This window comes from Oncorhynchus kisutch, linkage group LG15 (genome assembly GCF_002021735.2).
Source record: "Oncorhynchus kisutch isolate 150728-3 linkage group LG15, Okis_V2, whole genome shotgun sequence".
Classification (NCBI taxonomy): Eukaryota; Metazoa; Chordata; class Actinopteri; order Salmoniformes; family Salmonidae; genus Oncorhynchus; species Oncorhynchus kisutch.
In genome coordinates, this window is record NC_034188.2 from 82,004,839 (window position 1) to 82,024,537 (window position 19,699).

The 19,699-nt window shown below is 44.9% G+C and overlaps 1 pseudogene; it reads right to left on the minus strand.

Moving 5' to 3' along the window:
* LOC109878863 (tumor necrosis factor receptor superfamily member 19L-like) overlaps positions 1-19,699 on the minus strand; it is a 57,821-nt pseudogene that overhangs the window by 22,776 nt on the left and 15,346 nt on the right.

Sequence of the window (19,699 nt, forward strand, 5' to 3'; positions counted from 1 at the left end):
GAGTTAGGATGACAGGGTAATGAGAGGTGAGTTAGGATGACAGGGTAATGAGAGGTGAGTTAGGGTAATGAGAGGTGAGTTAGGGTAATGAGAGGTGAGTTAGGATGACAGGGTAATGAGAGGTGAGTTAGGATGACAGGGTAATGAGAGGTGAGTTAGGATGACAGGGTAATGAGCGGTGAGTTAGGGTAATGAGAGGTGAATTAGGGTAATGAGAGGTGAGTTAGGAAGACAGGGTAATGAGAGGTGAGTTAGGATGACAGGGTAATGAGAGGTGAGTTAGGATGACAGGGTAATGAGAGGTGAGTTAGGGTAATGAGAGGTGAGTTAGGGTAATGAGAGGTGAGTTAGGATGACAGGGTAATGAGAGGTGAGTTAGCGTAATGAGAGGTGAGTTAGGATGACAGGGTAATGAGAGGTGAGTTAGGATGACAGGGTAATGAGAGGTGAGTTAGGGTAATGAGAGGTGAGTTAGCGTAATGAGAGGTGAGTTAGGATGACAGGGTAATGAGAGGTGAGTTAGGATGACAGGGTTATGAGAGGTGAGTTAGGATGACAGGGTAATGAGAGGTGAGTTAGGATGACAGGGTAATGAGAGGTGAGTTAGGGTAATGAGAGGTGAGTTAGGATTACAGGGTACTGAGAGGTGAGTTAGGATGACAGGGTAATGAGAGGTGAGTTAGGGTAATGAGAGGTGAGTTAGCGTAATGAGAGGTGAGTTAGGATGACAGGGTAATGAGAGGTGAGTTAGCGTAATGAGAGGTGAGTTAGGATGACAGGGTAATGAGAGGTGAGTTAGGATGACAGGGTAATGAGAGGTGAGTTAGGGTAATGAGAGGTGAGTTAGCGTAATGAGAGGTGAGTTAGGATGACAGGGTAATGAGAGGTGAGTTAGGATGACAGGGTTATGAGAGGTGAGTTAGGATGACAGGGTAATGAGAGGTGAGTTAGGATGACAGGGTAATGAGAGGTGAGTTAGGGTAATGAGAGGTGAGTTAGCGTAATGAGAGGTGAGTTAGCGTAATGAGAGGTGAGTTAGGATGACAGGGTAATGAGAGGTGAGTTAGGATGACAGGGTAATGAGAGGTCAGTTAGGATGACAGGGTAATGAGAGGTGAGTTAGGGTAATGAGAGGTGAGTTAGGGTAACGAGAGGTGAGTTAGGATGACTGGGTAATGAGAGGTGAGTTAGGATGACTGGGTAATGAGAGGTGAGTTAGGATGACAGGGTAATGAGAGGTGAGTTAGGATGACAGGGTAATGAGAGGTGAGTTAGGATGACAGGGTAATGAGAGGTGAGTTAGGATGACAGGGTAATGAGAGGTGAGTTATGATGACAGGGTAATGAGAGGTGAGTTAGGATGACTGGGTAATGAGAGGTGAGTTAGGATGACAGGGTAATGAGAGGTGAGTTAGGATGACAGGGTAATGAGAGGTGAGTTAGGATGACAGGGTAATGAGAGGTGAGTTAGGATGACAGGGTATTGAGAGGTGAGTTAGGATGACAGGGTAATGAGTGGTGAGTTAGGATGACAGGGTATTGAGAGGTGAGTTAGGATGACAGGGTAATGAGAGGTGAGTTAGGATGACAGGGTAATGAGAGGTGAGTTAGGATGACAGGGTAATGAGAGGTGAGTTAGGATGACAGGGTAATGAGAGGTGAGTTAGGATGACTGGGTAATGAGAGGGCTTAGGATGACAGGGTAATGAGAGGTGAGTTAGGGTAATGAGTGGTGAGTTAGGATGACAGGGTAATGAGAGGTGAGTTAGGATGACAGGGTAATGAGAGGTGAGTTAGGATGACAGGGTAATGAGAGGTGAGTTAGGATGACAGGGTAATGAGAGGTGAGTTAGGATGACAGGGTAGTGAGAGGTGGTGATCTTCTGTCCTACCTTGATTGGCTCCTGGCCACTGGGGCACTCCAGACACACACACCCCTCCCCCCACCGACACTGCAAGGCTACAGTCCCTCCAGTGCCAAACACCTGGAATACACACACAGATCAGTGACACAAGTAATTACACACACACACACACACACACATACACACACATACCGTGAGAAGGACAAGAGCTGAGCCACACACACACACACACACACACACACACACACCGTGAGAAGGACAAGAGCTGAGCAGCAAAGGTGGTTCCTCATCTTCTTCCAGGTATTCTTCTATGAACATATGATCTAGAACAGAGAGGATCATGGGACAACGGGTGAGCTATAGTCAGGGAGGAAATCGAATGCATAATCAAGAAGTCTGGTTTTGCCTGAGGAGATAGACCTCTGACTAAAGCGTGATTCAACATGTTTCAGGGGGCTGGGGTGAATCTGTTATATCTGGAGTACTTCTCCTGTCTTATCCGGTGTCCTGTGTGAATTTAAGTAGGATCCCTCTAATTCTCTCTCCCTCCCGGAGGACCGGAGCCCTAGGACCATGCCTCAGGACTACCTGGCCTGATGACTCCTTACTGTCCCCAGCCCACCTGGCCGTGCTGCTGCTCCAGTTTCAAATGTTCTGCCTGTGGTATGGAACACTGACCTGTTCACAGGACGTGCTACCTTGTCCCAGACCTGCTGTTTTTGACTCTCTCTCTCTCTCTCTCTACTGCACCTGATGTCTCTAACTCTGAATGATCGGCTATGAAAAGCCAACTGACATTTACTCCTGAGGTGCTGACTTGCTGCACCCTCTACAACCACTGTGATTATTATTATTTGACCCTGCTGGTCATCTATGAACATTTGAACATCTTGGCCATGTTCTGTTATAATCTCCACCCGGCACGGCCAGAAGAGGGCTGGCCACCCCTCATAGCCTGGTTCCTCTCTAGGTTCTTCCTAGGTTAATGCCTTTCTAGGGAGTTTTTCCTAGCCACCGTGCTTCTACACCTGCATTACTTGCTGTTTACAGCAACAACCTGACATAACACACTCCTGAGTCATTACAGTAATAACCTGACATAACACACTCCTGAATCATTACAGTAACAACCTGACATAACACACTCCTGAGTCATTACAGTAACAACCTGACATAACACACTCCTGAATCATTACAGTAACAGCCTGACATAACACACTCCTGAATCATTACAGTAACAACCTGACATAACACACTCCTGAATCATTACAGTAATAACCTGACATAATAAATACTGTCACAACAATGACTGAGAGACAGTTACAGGCTGGTAAATAGTATTGAGTGTAACAGCCAGTGTTCATGGACAGTGGACACAGGTCAGACAGTGACACAAAGAGATATTCTGAGGTGACAGCAGAGCCACAAATAGATAGTTTGGTCATGGAGGTTTCTAAGAATACATCATATAATTACAGTTGAAGTCGGAAGTTTACATACACTTAGGTTGGAGTCATTAAAACTAGTTTACATACACTTAGATGGAGTCATTAAAACTAGTTTACATACACTTAGGTTGGAGTCATTAAAACTAGTTTACAAACACTTAGGTTGGAGTCATTAAAACTAGTTTACATACACTTAGGTTGGAGTCATTAAAACTAGTTTACAAACACTTAGGTTGGAGTCATTAAAACTAGTTTACATACACTTAGATGGAGTCATTAAAACTAGTTTACATACACTTAGATGGAGTCATTAAAACTAGTTTACATACACTTAGGTTGGAGTCATTAAAACTAGTTTACATACACTAAGATGGAGTCATAAAAACTAGTTTACTGAGGTTGGAGTCATTAAAACTAGTTTACATACACTAAGATGGAGTCATTAAAACTAGTTTACTGAGGTTGGAGTCATTAAAACTCGTTTTTCAATCACTCCACAAATTTCTTCTTAACAAGTCGGTTAGGTTCTACTTTGTGCATGACAAGTCATTTTCCCAACAATTGTTTACAGACTGATTATTTCACTTATAATTCTCTGTATCACAATTCCAGTGGATCAGAAGTTTACATACACTAAAATGACTGTGCCTCTAAACACCTTGGAAAATTCCAGAAAATGATGTCATGGCTTTAGAAGCTTCTGATAGGCTAATTGACATCATTTGAGTCAATTGGAGGTGTACCTGTGGATGTACCTACAAACTCAGTGCCTCTTTGCTTGACATCATGGGAAAGTCTAAATAAATCAGCCAAGATCTCCACAACTCTGGTTCATCCTTGGGAGCAATTTCAAAATGCCTGAAGTTACCACTTTCATCTGTACAAACAATAGTATGCAAGTATAAACACAATGGGACCACGCAGCCGTCATACCGCTCAGGAAGGAGACGCGTTTCAAGAGATGGACAATGACCAAGAGATGGACAATGACCCCAAGCATACTTCTAAAGTTGTGGCAAAATGACTTAAGGACAACAAAGTCAAGTTATTTATTTATTTATTTAACCTTTATTTAACTAGACAAGTCAGTTAAGAACAAACTCTTATTTTCAATGACGGTCTAGGAACAGTGGGTTAACTGCCTTGTTCAGGGGCAGAACAACAGATGTTTACCTTGTCAGCTCGGGGATTTGATCTTGCAACCTTGGAGTGGAGTGGCCATCACAAAGCCCTGACCTCAATCCTATAGAAAATGTATTTGGAGCTATACGGAGGTATACGGCGCGACACGTAGATATACGGTGCAATACAGCACTCTACGGTGCGATACGGAGCTATATGGAGCGATATGGAGCTATACAGAGCCCCCTGCATTGTGGTACGGAGCTCCATTTGGCCTCTGCCTGCTTCTGGGTGCTCTGCAATTGTGTCACACCCTCCATATGGAGTCTCCGACCACATTTTTGTTTCAATGTAAAAGAGAGTGAGCCATTAAACTCTCCTGAGCTAAAATGCCCCATTCCCTCCTTCCCTCTCTCTCCCTCTCTCTCCTTCCCTCCCTCCTTCCCTCTCTCTCTCCCTCCCTCCTTCCCTCTCTCTCTCCCTCCCTCCTTCCCTCTCTCTCTCCCTCCTTCCCTCTCTCTGCAATGCTCTTCCTTCCCTCTCTCTCTCCCTCCTTCCTTCTCTCTCCCTCCCTCCCTCTGCAACGCTCTCTCTCTCCCTCCTTCCCTCTCTCTCCCTCCTTCCCTCTCTCTCTCCCTCCTTCCCTCTCTCTCTCCATCCTTCCCTCTCTGCAACGCTCTCTTTCTCTCTCCCTCCTTCCCTCTCTCTCTCCATCCTTCCCTCTCTGCAACGCTCTCTTTCTCTCTCCCTCCTTCCCTCTCCCTCGCTCCTTCCCTCTCTCTCTCCCTCCTTCTCTCTGCAACGCTCTCTCTCTCTCCCTCCCTCCTCGCTCTCTCCCTCCTTTTCTCTCTCCCTCGTTCCCTCTCTCTCCCTCCTTCCCTCTCTCTCTCCCTCTCTCTCCCTCCTTCCCTCTCTCTCTCCTTCCTTCCCTCCCTTCCTCCCTCTCTCTCCCTCTCTCCCTCCTTCCCTCTCTCTCTCTCTCCTTCCCTCCCTCCCTCCCTCCCTCTCCCCCTCCCTCCCTCCCTCTCCTTCCTTCTCTGTGCAACGCTCTCTCTCTCCCTCCTTCCCTCTCTCTGCAACACTCTCTCTCTCCCTCCTTCCTTCTCTGTGCTGTTCCACTGAGACAAAGTGGAAAGTTGTCCAGCAGCTAAATAAAGGAACAATTAAGTTTCAGAGGATTCCTCTCCTCTCTCTGGTCAATAAAACTGCCCCTAAATCACAGTTTTAAACAGAGATGAGAGAGAGAGAAACAGATGGAGGGTGAAACACACACACAGAGAGAGAGAGAGAGAGAGAGAGAGAGAGAGAGAGAGAGAGAGAGCGAGAGAGAGAGAAACAGATGGAGGCTGAAACACACACACAGAGAGAGTGAGAGAGAGAGAGAGAGAAACAGATGGAGGGTGAAACACACACACAGAGAGAGAGAGAGAGTGTGGGCAAACTCACCCCAGACTGGCAGTGGACTTGGACTCAGTCGCCCTGGCAACAGACTGAGGATGCTACGGATGATGCTGAGTCAAGGAAATACATACACTGTTTGGGTCTCTCTCTTTCTACCAGACACACACACTGTTCTCTCAGTTGGGCAGAGAGGTCCGTGACACAAGCAAAGTGAACTTGCACACACCTTACACTGCCTAGTCCTACAAAGCACTCAGAGTGGCACACACACACGCTCTCTCTCTCTCTTTTGAACACACACACATACATGTACATACACACTTAGTATTCTCTCTCTTAGGCTAGGCTGGCTGCAGTGTATCTGTGACTAAATAACTCATCATTTATACTGTCCCTCTCACCAGCCACACCCCTTCCTGCTCACTGGCCCTGCCCCTATATGCTCTCCACCACCCTCTGCTCACGTATACACACACACACACACACGCATAGACAAACACACACACAAACAAGCATGCATACACACATACACACACAAGCAAGCATAGACACACACGCATGCATATACACACACACACATGCATAGACACACACATATATGCATACACAGTGATTAGACAGGGTAAAGTATTGGTTATGACCAGTGACACTAACTAATATGTTTTGCTGTGTGGTCTGGGGTCAACATCACACTGTCCAGTACTGGGCTCACCTTAAACACACACACACACACACACACACACACACACACACACACCTGGTGATTTGAATGATGTATGCCTTGTATGCCATTCCTTACTGCTCTACACAGTCCTACTAAACAGTTTAATATTTACATCTGCTCTACACAGTCCTACTAAACAGTTTAATATTTACATCTGCTCTACACAGTCCTCCTAAACAGTTTAATATTTACATCTGCTCTACACAGTCCTAGTAAACAGTTTAATATTTACATCTGCTCTACACAGTCCTAGTAAACAGTTTAATATTTACATCTGCTCTACACAGTCCTAGTAAACAGTTTAATATTTACATCTGCTCTACACAGTCCTCCTAAACAGTTTAATATTTACATCTGCTCTACACAGTCCTAGTAAACAGTTTAATATTTACATCTGCTCTACACAGTCCTACTAAACAGTTTAATATTTACATCTGCTCTACACAGTCCTAGTAAACAGTTTAATATTTACATCTGCTCTACACAGTCCTCCTAAACAGTTTAATATTTACATCTGCTCTACACAGTCCTCCTAAACAGTTTAATATTTACATCTGCTCTACACAGTCCTAGTAAACAGTTTAATATTTACATCTGCTCTACACAGTCCTAGTAAACAGTTTAATATTTACATCTGCTCTACACAGTCCTAGTAAACAGTTTAATATTTACATCTGCTCTACACAGTCCTAGTAAACAGTTTAATATTTACATCTGCTCTACACAGTCCTAGTAAACAGTTTAATATTTACATCTGCTCTACACAGTCCTAGTAAACAGTTTAATATTTACATCTGCTCTACACAGTCCTAGTAAACAGTTTAATATTTACATCTGCTCTACACAGTCCTCCTAAACAGTTTAATATTTACATCTGCTCTACACAGTCCTACTAAACAGTTTAATATTTACATCTGCTCTACACAGTCCTACTAAACAGTTTAATATTTACATCTGCTCTACACAGTCCTACTAAACAGTTTAATATTTACATCTGCTCTACACAGTCCTAGTAAACAGTTTAATATTTACATCTGCTCTACACAGTCCTAGTAAACAGTTTAATATTTACATCTGCTCTACACAGTCCTACTAAACAGTTTAATATTTACATCTGCTCTACACAGTCCTAGTAAACAGTTTAATATTTACATCTGCTCTACACAGTCCTAGTAAACAGTTTAATATTTACATCTGCTCTACACAGTCCTACTAAACAGTTTAATATTTACATCTGCTCTACACAGTCCTCCTAAACAGTTTAATATTTACATCTGCTCTACACAGTCCTACTAAACAGTTTAATATTTACATCTGCTCTACACAGTCCTAGTAAACAGTTTAATATTTACATCTGCTCTACACAGTCCTACTAAACAGTTTAATATTTACATCTGCTCTACACAGTCCTCCTAAACAGTTTAATATTTACATCTGCTCTACACAGTCCTAGTAAACAGTTTAATATTTACATCTGCTCTACACAGTCCTACTAAACAGTTTAATATTTACATCTGCTCTACACAGTCCTAGTAAACAGTTTAATATTTACATCTGCTCTACACAGTCCTACTAAACAGTTTAATATTTACATCTGCTCTACACAGTCCTACTAAACAGTTTAATATTTACATCTGCTCTACACAGTCCTACTAAACAGTTTAATATTTACATCTGCTCTACACAGTCCTCCTAAACAGTTTAATATTTACATCTGCTCTACACAGTCCTACTAAACAGTTTAATATTTACATCTGCTCTACACAGTCCTCCTAAACAGTTTAATATTTACATCTGCTCTACACAGTCCTAGTAAACAGTTTAATATTTACATCTGCTCTACACAGTCCTACTAAACAGTTTAATATTTACATCTGCTCTACACAGTCCTACTAAACAGTTTAATATTTACATCTGCTCTACACAGTCCTAGTAAACAGTTTAATATTTACATCTGCTCTACACAGTCCTAGTAAACAGTTTAATATTTACATCTGCTCTACACAGTCCTCCTAAACAGTTTAATATTTACATCTGCTCTACACAGTCCTAGTAAACAGTTTAATATTTACATCTGCTCTACACAGTCCTACTAAACAGTTTAATATTTACATCTGCTCTACACAGTCCTACTAAACAGTTTAATATTTACATCTGCTCTACACAGTCCTAGTAAACAGTTTAATATTTACATCTGCTCTACACAGTCCTCCTAAACAGTTTAATATTTACATCTGCTCTACACAGTCCTACTAAACAGTTTAATATTTACATCTGCTCTACACAGTCCTACTAAACAGTTTAATATTTACATCTGCTCTACACAGTCCTCCTAAACAGTTTAATATTTACATCTGCTCTACACAGTCCTACTAAACAGTTTAATATTTACATCTGCTCTACACAGTCCTACTAAACAGTTTAATATTTACATCTGCTCTACACAGTCCTCCTAAACAGTTTAATATTTACATCTGCTCTACACAGTCCTAGTAAACAGTTTAATATTTACATCTGCTCTACACAGTCCTAGTAAACAGTTTAATATTTACATCTGCTCTACACAGTCCTAGTAAACAGTTTAATATTTACATCTGCTCTACACAGTCCTACTAAACAGTTTAATATTTACATCTGCTCTACACAGTCCTACTAAACAGTTTAATATTTACATCTGCTCTACACAGTCCTAGTAAACAGTTTAATATTTACATCTGCTCTACACAGTCCTAGTAAACAGTTTAATATTTACATCTGCTCTACACAGTCCTAGTAAACAGTTTAATATTTACATCTGCTCTACACAGTCCTAGTAAACAGTTTAATATTTACATCTGTGTACCATGACTAAACTGAGGGCAGGGGTGTGTGTGTGTCTCGGCTGTAACTTAACACAGGTCTGGAAAGCACTCCCATCCTCCCAGTCTCCCATCCTCCCAGTCTCCCATCCTCCCAGTCTCCCATCCTCCCAGTCTCCCATCCTCCCAGTCTCCCATCCTCCCAGTCTCCCAGTCTCCCATCCTCCCAGTCTCCCATCCTCCCATCCTCCCAGTCTCCCATCCTCCCAGTCTCCCATCCTCCCATCCTCCCAGTCTCCCAGCCTCCCAGCCTCCCATCCTCCCAGTCTCCCAGCCTCCCATCCTCCCAGTCTCACACACTTCCAGAAACAACCTCTGCAGATTCATGCCTCTGAACCAACGCCAAACGATCTCTTAGTACCCACAAGCACATACAAAACATTTTCACTTACAACATTTGAGTTTCAGATTTTTCGCCCGAGGACCTAAACATGGCGGCTGTGTCAAATGACAGGGTTCCGGGGAATCATTTCAGGGAGAGGGAGAAAGATAAACTGAGAGGGAGAACGATAAACTGAGAGGGAGAAAGATAAACTGAGAGGGAGAACGATCATCTGAGAGTTTAAAAAAACACCACTTCAAAAAACAAAAATGATGAGAGGAGTTGCCTCTCTAAACTGAGGGTGAGCGAGAGAGAGGGAAAGATGGATAGAGAGAGAGAAGGACAGAGAGAGAAAGAGGAGAGGTCGACAGAGACAGGTTTACATTAGCCGATAAGACGTGATATTTAGACCCTTGGTTAAAGGGGTTGGATGTAGGCTAATTACAGGTCGTTGGCCAAGCATATTGCTACACTGCCTTAAGAAGCTGTGGCTTTGGGACAGCTTGAGAAAAACCTTCTGATCAATAAAACCACGAGAAGGAACAAAACCGGACAAGCAATTTACAGTTGCCGTTTTGGAACTTGTCAAGTAACAAATTGGAATGATTTGGGAGCATCCTTTTAGGAACCATGGGGTGTGAACATGTCTGCTGCAGTCCAGCACCAACACCCCAGATGAACAGAATCCACCAATCATCAAGCTCTGATCAACAGAATCCACCAATCATCTAGCTCTGCTCAACAGAATCCACCAATCATCAAGCTCTGATCAACAGAATCCTTTGAATGGTTTCCAGGAGTGAAACCAGAGAACATTGACCTAAATGTTTTCTACTTTGTCTCCCCCCTCCCTCCTCTCTCCCCCTCTCTCCTCTCTTTTCCATCCCTCCTCTCTCCTCTTTCCCCTCTTCCATCCCTCCTCTCTCTCCTTCTCTCTCTTCCATTCCTCCTTTCTCTCCCCCCTCCCCCCTCTTCCATCCCTCCTCTCTCCCCTCTTTTCCATCTCTTCTCTCTCCCCCCTCTCTTCCATCCCTCCTCTATCTACTCTCTTTTCCATCCCTCCTCTCTTCCATCCCTCCTCTCTCCCGCCCCTCTCTTCCATCCCTCCTCTCTCCCTCCCCTCTCTTCCATCCCTCCTCTCTCCCTCCCCTCTCTTCCATCCCTCCTCTCTCCCGCCCCTCTCTTCCATCCCTCTCTCTCTCTTCCATTCCTCCTTTCTCTCCCCCCTCCCCCCTCTTCCATCCCTCCTCTCTCCCCTCTTTTCCATCTCTCCTCTCTCCCCCCTCTCTTCCATCCCTCCTCTCTTTTCCATCCCTCCCCTCTCTTCCATCCCTCCTCTCTCCCTCCCCCTCTCTTCCATCCCTCCTCTCTCCCGCCCCTCTCTTCCATCCCTCCTCCCCTCTCTTCCATCCCTCCTCTCTCCCTCCCCTCCCTCCTCTCTCCCGCCCCTCTCTTCCATCCCTCCTCTCTCTCTCTCTCTCTCTTCCACCCCTCCTCTCTCTGACTCTTCCATCCCTTCTCTTTCCCTCTCTCTCTCTCCTCCTCCTCTCTCCCCCATCCTTCCTCTCTCTCATCCCTCTTCTATCCCGCTCACTACCCCTTTCTCAGTCTCTCCTCTCTCTTCCATCCCGCTAACCAATTCAGACTCATTCACATTCATGCAGAGGTAGAGAGGCATGCAGATGTAGAGAGGAAGTGAGAGGCATGCAGATGTAGAGAGACAATGAGAGGCATGCAGATGTAGAGAGACAATGAGAGGCATGCAGATGTAGAGAGACAATGAGAGGCACGCAGATGTAGAGAGGAAGTGAGAGGCACGCAGATGTAGAGAGGCAATGAGAGGCATGCAGATGTAGAGAGGCAATGAGAGGCATGCAGATGTAGAGAGACAATGAGAGGCATGCAGATGTAGAGAGACAATGAGAGGCATGCAGATGTAGAGAGGAAGTGAGAGGCATGCAGATGTAGAGGAAATGAGAGGCACGCAGATGTAGAGAGACAATGAGAGGCACGCAGATGTAGAGAGGAAGTGAGAGGCACGCAGATGTAGAGAGGAAGTGAGAGGCACGCAGATGTAGAGAGGAAGTGAGAGGCACGCAGATGTAGAGAGGAAATGAGAGGCACGCAGATGTAGAGAGGAAGTGAGAGGCAAGCAGATGTAGAGAGGAAGTGAGAGGCACGCAGATGTAGAGAGGAAGTGAGAGGCACGCAGATGTAGAGAGGAAGTGAGAGGCACGCAGATGTAGAGAGGAAGTGAGAGGCACGCAGATGTAGAGAGGAAATGAGAGGCACGCAGATGTAGAGAGGAAGTGAGAGGCACGCAGATGTAGAGAGGAAGTGAGAGGCACGCAGATGTAGAGAGGAAGTGAGAGGCACGCAGATGTAGAGAGGAAGTGAGAGGCACGCAGATGTAGAGAGGAAGTGAGAGGCACGCAGATGTAGAGAGGAAGTGAGAGGCACGCAGATGTAGAGAGGAAGTGAGAGGCACGCAGATGTAGAGAGGAAGTGAGAGGCACGCAGATGTAGAGAGGAAGTGAGAGGCACGCAGATGTAGAGAGGAAGTGAGAGGCACGCAGATGTAGAGAGGAAGTGAGAGGCACGCAGATGTAGAGAGGAAGTGAGAGGCACGCAGATGTAGAGAGGAAATGAGAGGCACGCAGATGTAGAGAGGAAATGAGAGGCACGCAGATGTAGAGAGGAAGTGAGAGGCAAGCAGATGTAGAGAGGAAGTGAGAGGCACGCAGATGTAGAGAGGAAGTGAGAGGCACGCAGATGTAGAGAGGAAGTGAGAGGCACGCAGATGTAGAGAGGAAGTGAGAGGCACGCAGATGTAGAGAGGAAATGAGAGGCACGCAGATGTAGAGAGGAAGTGAGAGGCACGCAGATGTAGAGAGGAAGTGAGAGGCACGCAGATGTAGAGAGGAAGTGAGAGGCACGCAGATGTAGAGAGGAAGTGAGAGGCACGCAGATGTAGAGAGGAAGTGAGAGGCACGCAGATGTAGAGAGGAAGTGAGAGGCACGCAGATGTAGAGAGGAAGTGAGAGGCACGCAGATGTAGAGAGGAAGTAAGAGGCACGCAGATGTAGAGAGGAAGTGATAGGCATGCAGATGTAGAGAGGAAGTGAGAGGCATGCAGATGTAGAGAGGAAGTGAAAGGCATGCAGATGTAGAGAGGAAGTGAGAGGCATGCAGATGTAGAGAAGGAGTGAGAGGCATGCAGATGTAGAGAGGAAGTGAGAGGCATGCAGATGTAGAGAGGAAGTGAGAGGCATGCAGATGTAGAGAGGAAGTGAGAGGCACGCAGATGTAGAGAGGAAGTGAGAGGCATGCAGATGTAGAGAGGAAGTGAGAGGCATGCAGATGTAGAGAGGAAGTGAAAGGCACGCAGATGTAGAGAGGAAGTGAGAGGCATGCAGATGTAGAGAGGAAGTGAGAGGCAGTGAGAGGCATGCAGATGTAGAGAGGAAGTGAGAGGCACGCAGATGTAGAGAGGAAATGAGAGGCACGCAGATGTAGAGAGGAAATGAGAGGCATGCAGATGTAGAGAGGAAGTGAGAGGCAAGCAGATGTAGAGAGGAAGTGAGAGGCACGCAGATGTAGAGAGACAATGAGAGGCATGCAGATGTAGAGAGACAATGAGAGGCATGCAGATGTAGAGAGACAATGAGAGGCATGCAGATGTAGAGAGGAAGTGAGAGGCACGCAGATGTAGAGCGATGGACTGAGGAATAGAGTGTGAAGTAACTGAAAATAACTGAAAACTCAAAAAAATGCATCGGACTATAATAAAGAACCAACACAAACGCAGAAGATGGCACTGAAAATGAAAAAAAACAAAGGATAGAGAGGAATAGGAAGTTAAGAACAGTGGAGAGAAGGAGAAATACAATTTAAATCTGGCCAGCTGTGTTAAACAGTAATTATTGGGCTTTGCCAAACTCCCCCATCTTTGATTGACCAATGAAAAACATAGGATATGATGCCCACTGTTTGACGGTCCAGTTTGTGTTTTGTTAGCGGGCTGAAAAAGACAACAGAATGAATAGACGGCATAAACATGTACATCATTCCACGGTGGTTTTGGGTGAAGTCTGAAATCACCGCCAAAGTGTGTCAAGTATTTTTCTGGGCCCATGATGTCATGCTTGGCCACACTGAGGAAAACCTTGGGGTTAAAGAAACAGGGATATAGGAGGCATGAAACCACAACAGTCACAAAAAGAGTTACTGGAATAAGTCTGCGAGTGCTCTATTTTTTTATATAGGTATCTCCTGGGGTACATTATCCCTGCCAGCATTCTCCTCGTCTTATCTTTTCTGACTTCTATTGGGGAGGGGGGGGGGGGGGGGATTTAATGAGGCACAATCAAGATAATATTCCACCCTCTCAGCTTGTGCAGTGTTCATCTGACTGGGGAGGAGAGAGAAGCCAACCAGATACATACGATCTCTTACAGAGACACAGTAGAGACTATGTGATGTCACTGGGGTAAAATTCCACTGGAATGACATGGTGACATCCCTCACTCGTGGTGCGTCAGAGAGACAAACACACAGAGCCATAGAATTAGTGGACAGGATAACACACAGAGCCATATAATTAGTATTATAGTGGACAGGATAACACACAGAGCCATATAATTAGTATTAGTGGACAGGATAACACACAGAGCCATATAATTAGTATTAGTGGACAGGATAACACACAGAGCCACAGAGTTAGTGGACAGGATAACACACAGAGCCATAGAGTTAGTATTAGTGGACAGGATAACACACAGAGCCATAGAGTTAGTGGACAGGATAACACACAGAGCCATATAATTAGTATTAGTGGACGGGATAACACACAGAGCCATATAATTAGTATTAGTGGACAGGATAACACACAGAGCCATATAATTAGTATTAGTGGACAGGATAACACACAGAGCCACAGAGTTAGTGGACGGGATAACACACAGAGCCATATAATTAGTATTAGTGGACGGGATAACACACAGAGCCATATAATTAGTATTAGTGGACGGGATAACACACAGAGCCATATAATTAGTATTAGTGGACAGGATAACACACAGAGCCATATAATTAGTATTAGTGGACAGGATAACACACAGAGCCATATAATTAGTATTAGTGGACAGGATAACACACAGAGCCATAGAGTTAGTGGACAGGATAACACACAGAGCCATAGAGTTAGTGGACAGGATAACACACAGAGCCATAGAGTTAGTGGACAGGATAACACACAGAGCCCTAGAGTTAGTGGACAGGATAACACACAGAGCCATAGAGTTAGTGGACAGGATAACACACAGAGCCATAGAGTTAGTGGACAGGATAACACACAGAGCCATAGAGTTAGTGGACAGGATAACACACAGAGCCATAGAATTAGTGGACAGGATAACACACAGAGCCATAGAGTTAGTGGACAGGATAACACACAGAGCCATAGAGTTAGTGGACAGGATAACACACAGAGCCATAGAGTTAGTATTAGTGGACAGGATATCCCCTCTAAATTACATGCAGTGGTGCTCATCACATCAACTCGCAAGTCAGTGGTTTCCTCCAGTTCTCTGGCAAATTGGAGTACGACATCTGATGTCACAATGGAAACAGAAGAGGGACACTAGTGGTGCAGAGCTACACTGTCCCCGTTTCCCTCAGCAACACAGTGTGACACACTTAGCAGCCTCTGTCAAGGATGTACAATGAGCTCAGGTTAGGGAATGAATCACATGGCCCCATTGATAGACACACCATATCTACAGTGACCTCAGGTTAGGGAATGAATCACATGGCCCCATTGATAAACACACCATATCTACAGTGACCTCAGGTTAGGGAATGAATCACATGGCCCCATTGATAGACACACCATATCTACAGTGACCTCAGGTTAGGGAATGAATCACATGGCCCCATTGATAGACACACCATATCTACAGTGACCTCAGGTTAGGGAATGAATCACATGGCCCCATTGATAAACACACCATATCTACAGTGACCTCAGGTTAGGGAATGAATCACATGGCCCCATTGATAGATACACCATATCTACAGTGACCTCAGGTTAGGGAATGAATCACATGGCCCCATTGATAGACACACCATATCTACAGTGACCTCAGGTTAGGGAATGAATCACATGGCCCCATTGATAGACACACCATATCTACAGTGACCTCAGGTTAGGGAATGAATCACATGGCCCCATTGATAGATACACCATATCTACAGTGACCTCAGGTTAGGGAATGAATCACATGGCCCCATTGATAGATACACCATATCTACAGTGACCTCAGGTTAGGGAATGAATCACATGGCCCCATTGATAAACACACCATATCTACAGTGACCTCAGGTTAGGGAATGAATCACATGGCCCCATTGATAGACACACCATATCTACAGTGAGCTCAAAACAAATTGGGATGGTGAACAATGTTGTTGTTTTGGCTCTGTACTTCAAAGCTAAAGTGAAGACGAACAGCTTTAATTTGAAGGTATTTCCATCCATATCAGGGTGAACTGTTTAGACATTACAGCACTTTTTGTACATAGTTCCCCCATTTTAGAGAACCAAAAGTATTGGGACAAATTCACTTAAAATGTGGATTAAATGAGTCCTAACGTTTAGTATTTGGTCCCATATACCTAGTACGTAATGATGACATCACGCTTGGGACTCTACAAAATGGATGCATTTTCTGTTTGTTTTTGTTGTGTTTCAGATCATTTTGTGTCCAATATGAATGAATGGTAAATAATGTATTACGTCATTTTGGAGTCAGTCGTCTCATCGCTGCGACTCCCGTATGGACTGGGGAGAGACGAAGGGACTCCCGTACGGACTGGGGAGAGGCGAAGGGACTCCCGTACGGACTGGGGAGAGGCGAAGGGACTCCCGTACGGACTGGGGAGAGGCGAAGGGACTCCCGTACGGACTGGGGAGAGGCGAAGGGACTCCCGTACGGACTGGGGAGAGGCGAAGGGACTCCCGTACGGACTGGGGAGAGGCGAAGGGACTCCCGTACGGACTGGGGAGAGGCGAAGGGACTCCCGTACGGACTGGGGAGAGGCGAAGGGACTCCCGTACGGACTGGGGAGAGGCGAAGGGACTCCCGTACGGACTGGGGAGAGGCGAAGGGACTCCCGTACGGACTGGGGAGAGGCGAAGGGACTCCCGTACGGACTGGGGAGAGGCGAAGGGACTCCCGTACGGACTGGGGAGAGGCGAAGGGACTCCCGTACGGACTGGGGAGAGGCGAAGCCAGCCGCACCGATGTGTCAGAGGAAACACCGTACACCTGGTGACCATGTCAGCGTGCACTGCCTCCGGGCCGCCACAGGAGTCGCTAGAGCGCGATGGGACAAGGACATCCCTGCCGGCCAAACCCTCCCCTAACCCGGACGACGCTGGGCCAATTGTGCACCACCCCCATGGGTCTCCCAGTCACGGCCGGCCTGGACAGAGCCTGGACTCCAACCCAGAATCTCTAGTGGCACAGCTTCACTGTGATGCAGAGCCTTAGGGCCTCCTGAGTAGGGCAGTGGTCTATCACAAATGTTTTAAAAAACAGGACAAATCTGAGGGGGCACGTGCCCTTGTGCCTCTTATGGGCATGACTCCTATGGTGGGAATGATAACTAGCTCTCGGGAATGTTAAATTACTCAATGAGTGTGTGTGTGGACTGTGTATGAGCAGGGGTTTAGTCATGGGTGTTACAGTCAAGGCAGGTGCTACTTTCCTCATCTCTTCTCCTTTCCTAACTATCAGTTTAGCTCCTACAGTATGTCCACATTTCACACACATATACTTATGCATCATAAACATTTTAGTTGGGTTCAATATCTTTATGAAAAATATGCTGCCTGCGGAAATTCAAGGTCTCAATTTCCTGCTGAATGCCATGTCATTACTTGGTGGTTGTTCTGTTTTTCAGACAGTCATAGTTAGGCAGTTAGGCATCAAACATGGCTGCTGAAATAGTTGCATGAATGACTGAGGCTAAATTCAGTTCTGCCTGGCCTCGTTCAGGGGCAGAACGACAGATTATCACCTTGTCAGCTCGGGGGATCCAATCTTGCAACCTTACAGTTAACTAGTCCAACGCAATAATGACCTGCCTCTCTCTCGTTGCACTCCACAAGGAGACTGCCTGTTATGTGAATGAAGTAAGCCAAGGTAAGTTGCTAGCTAGTTAAACTTATCTTATAAAAAACAATAAATCATAATCACTAGTTAACTACACATGGTTGATGATATTTCTAGATATTATCTAGCGTGTCCTGCGTTGCATATAATCTGACTGAGCATACAAGTATCTAAGTATCTGACTGAGCGGTGGTAGGCAGAAGCAGGCGCGTAAACATTAATTCAAACAGCACTTTCGTGCGTTCTGCCAGCAGCTCTTCGTTGTGCGTCAAGCATTGCTCTGTTTATGACTTCAAGCCTATCAACTCCTGAGATGAGGCTGGTGTAACCGAAGTGAAACGGCTAGCTAGTTAGCGCGAGCTAATAGCATTTCAAACGTCACTCGCTCTGAGCCTTCTAGTAGTTGTTCTAGAAGGTGGCTGTTGTCGTTGTGTTGCTGGTTCGAGCCCACAGAGGAGCGAGGAGAGGGATGGAAGCTATACTGTTACACTGGCAATACTAAAGTGCCTATAAGAACATCCAATAGTCAAAGGTTAATGAAATACAAATGGTATAGAGGGAAATAGTCCTATAATTCCTATAATAACTACAACCTAAAACTTCTTACCTGGGAATATGAGCAAGAAACTTAAAATGTTAGCTTTCTTACATAGCACATATTGCACTTTTACTTTCTCCAACACTTTGTTTTTGCATTATTTAAACCAAATTGAACATGTTTCATTATTTACTTGAGGCTAAATAGATTTTATTGATATATTATATTAAGTTAAATTAAGTGTTCATTCAGTATTGTTGTAATTGTCATTATAAAAAATAAAAAAATAAAAAAATTGTCAGATTAATTGTTATCGGCATTTTTGGTCCTCCAATAATCGGTGTCGGTGTGGGCGTTGAAAAATCATAATCAGTCGACCTCTAGTGTGTGTGTGTGTGTATGTATGTATGTATGTATGTGTAACCGATGTGAAATGGCTAGCTAGTTAGCGGTGGTGTGCGCTAATAGCGTTTCAATCGGTGACGTCACTCGCTTTGAGACCTTGAAGTCTCAAGCCGCGGCTTTTGTGGAGCGATGGGTAATGATGCTTCGTGGGTGACTGTTGTCTGTGTGTGCAGAGAGTCCCTGGTTCGCGCCCGGGTCGGGCGAGGGGACGGACTAAAGTTATACTGTTACATATGTACGTATGCATGTGTGTGCATGTATGTATATGTGTGTTTGTGCGTGTGTGTGCATGTATGTACAGTGCCTTGCGAAAGTATTCGGCCCCCTTGAACATTGCGACCTTTTGCCACATTTCAGGCTTCAAACATAAAGATATAAAACTGTATTTTTTTGTGAAGAATCAACAACAAGTGGGACACAATCATGAAGTGGAACGACATTTATTGGATATTTCAAACTTTTTTAACAAATCAAAAACTGAAAAATTGGGCGTGCAAAATTATTCAGCCCCCTTAAGTTAATACTTTGTAGCGCCACCTTTTGCTGCGATTACAGCTGTAAGTCGCTTGGGGTATGTCTCCATCAGTTTTGCACATCGAGAGACTGAAATTTTTTCCCATTCCTCCTTGCAAAACAGCTCGAGCTCAGTGAGGTTGGATGGAGAGCATTTGTGAACAGCAGTTTTCAGTTCTTTCCACAGATTCTCGATTGGATTCAGGTCTGGACTTTGACTTGGCCATTCTAACACCTGGATATGTTTATTTTTGAACCATTCCATTGTAGATTTTGCTTTATGTTTTGGATCATTGTCTTGTTGGAAGACAAATCTCCGTCCCAGT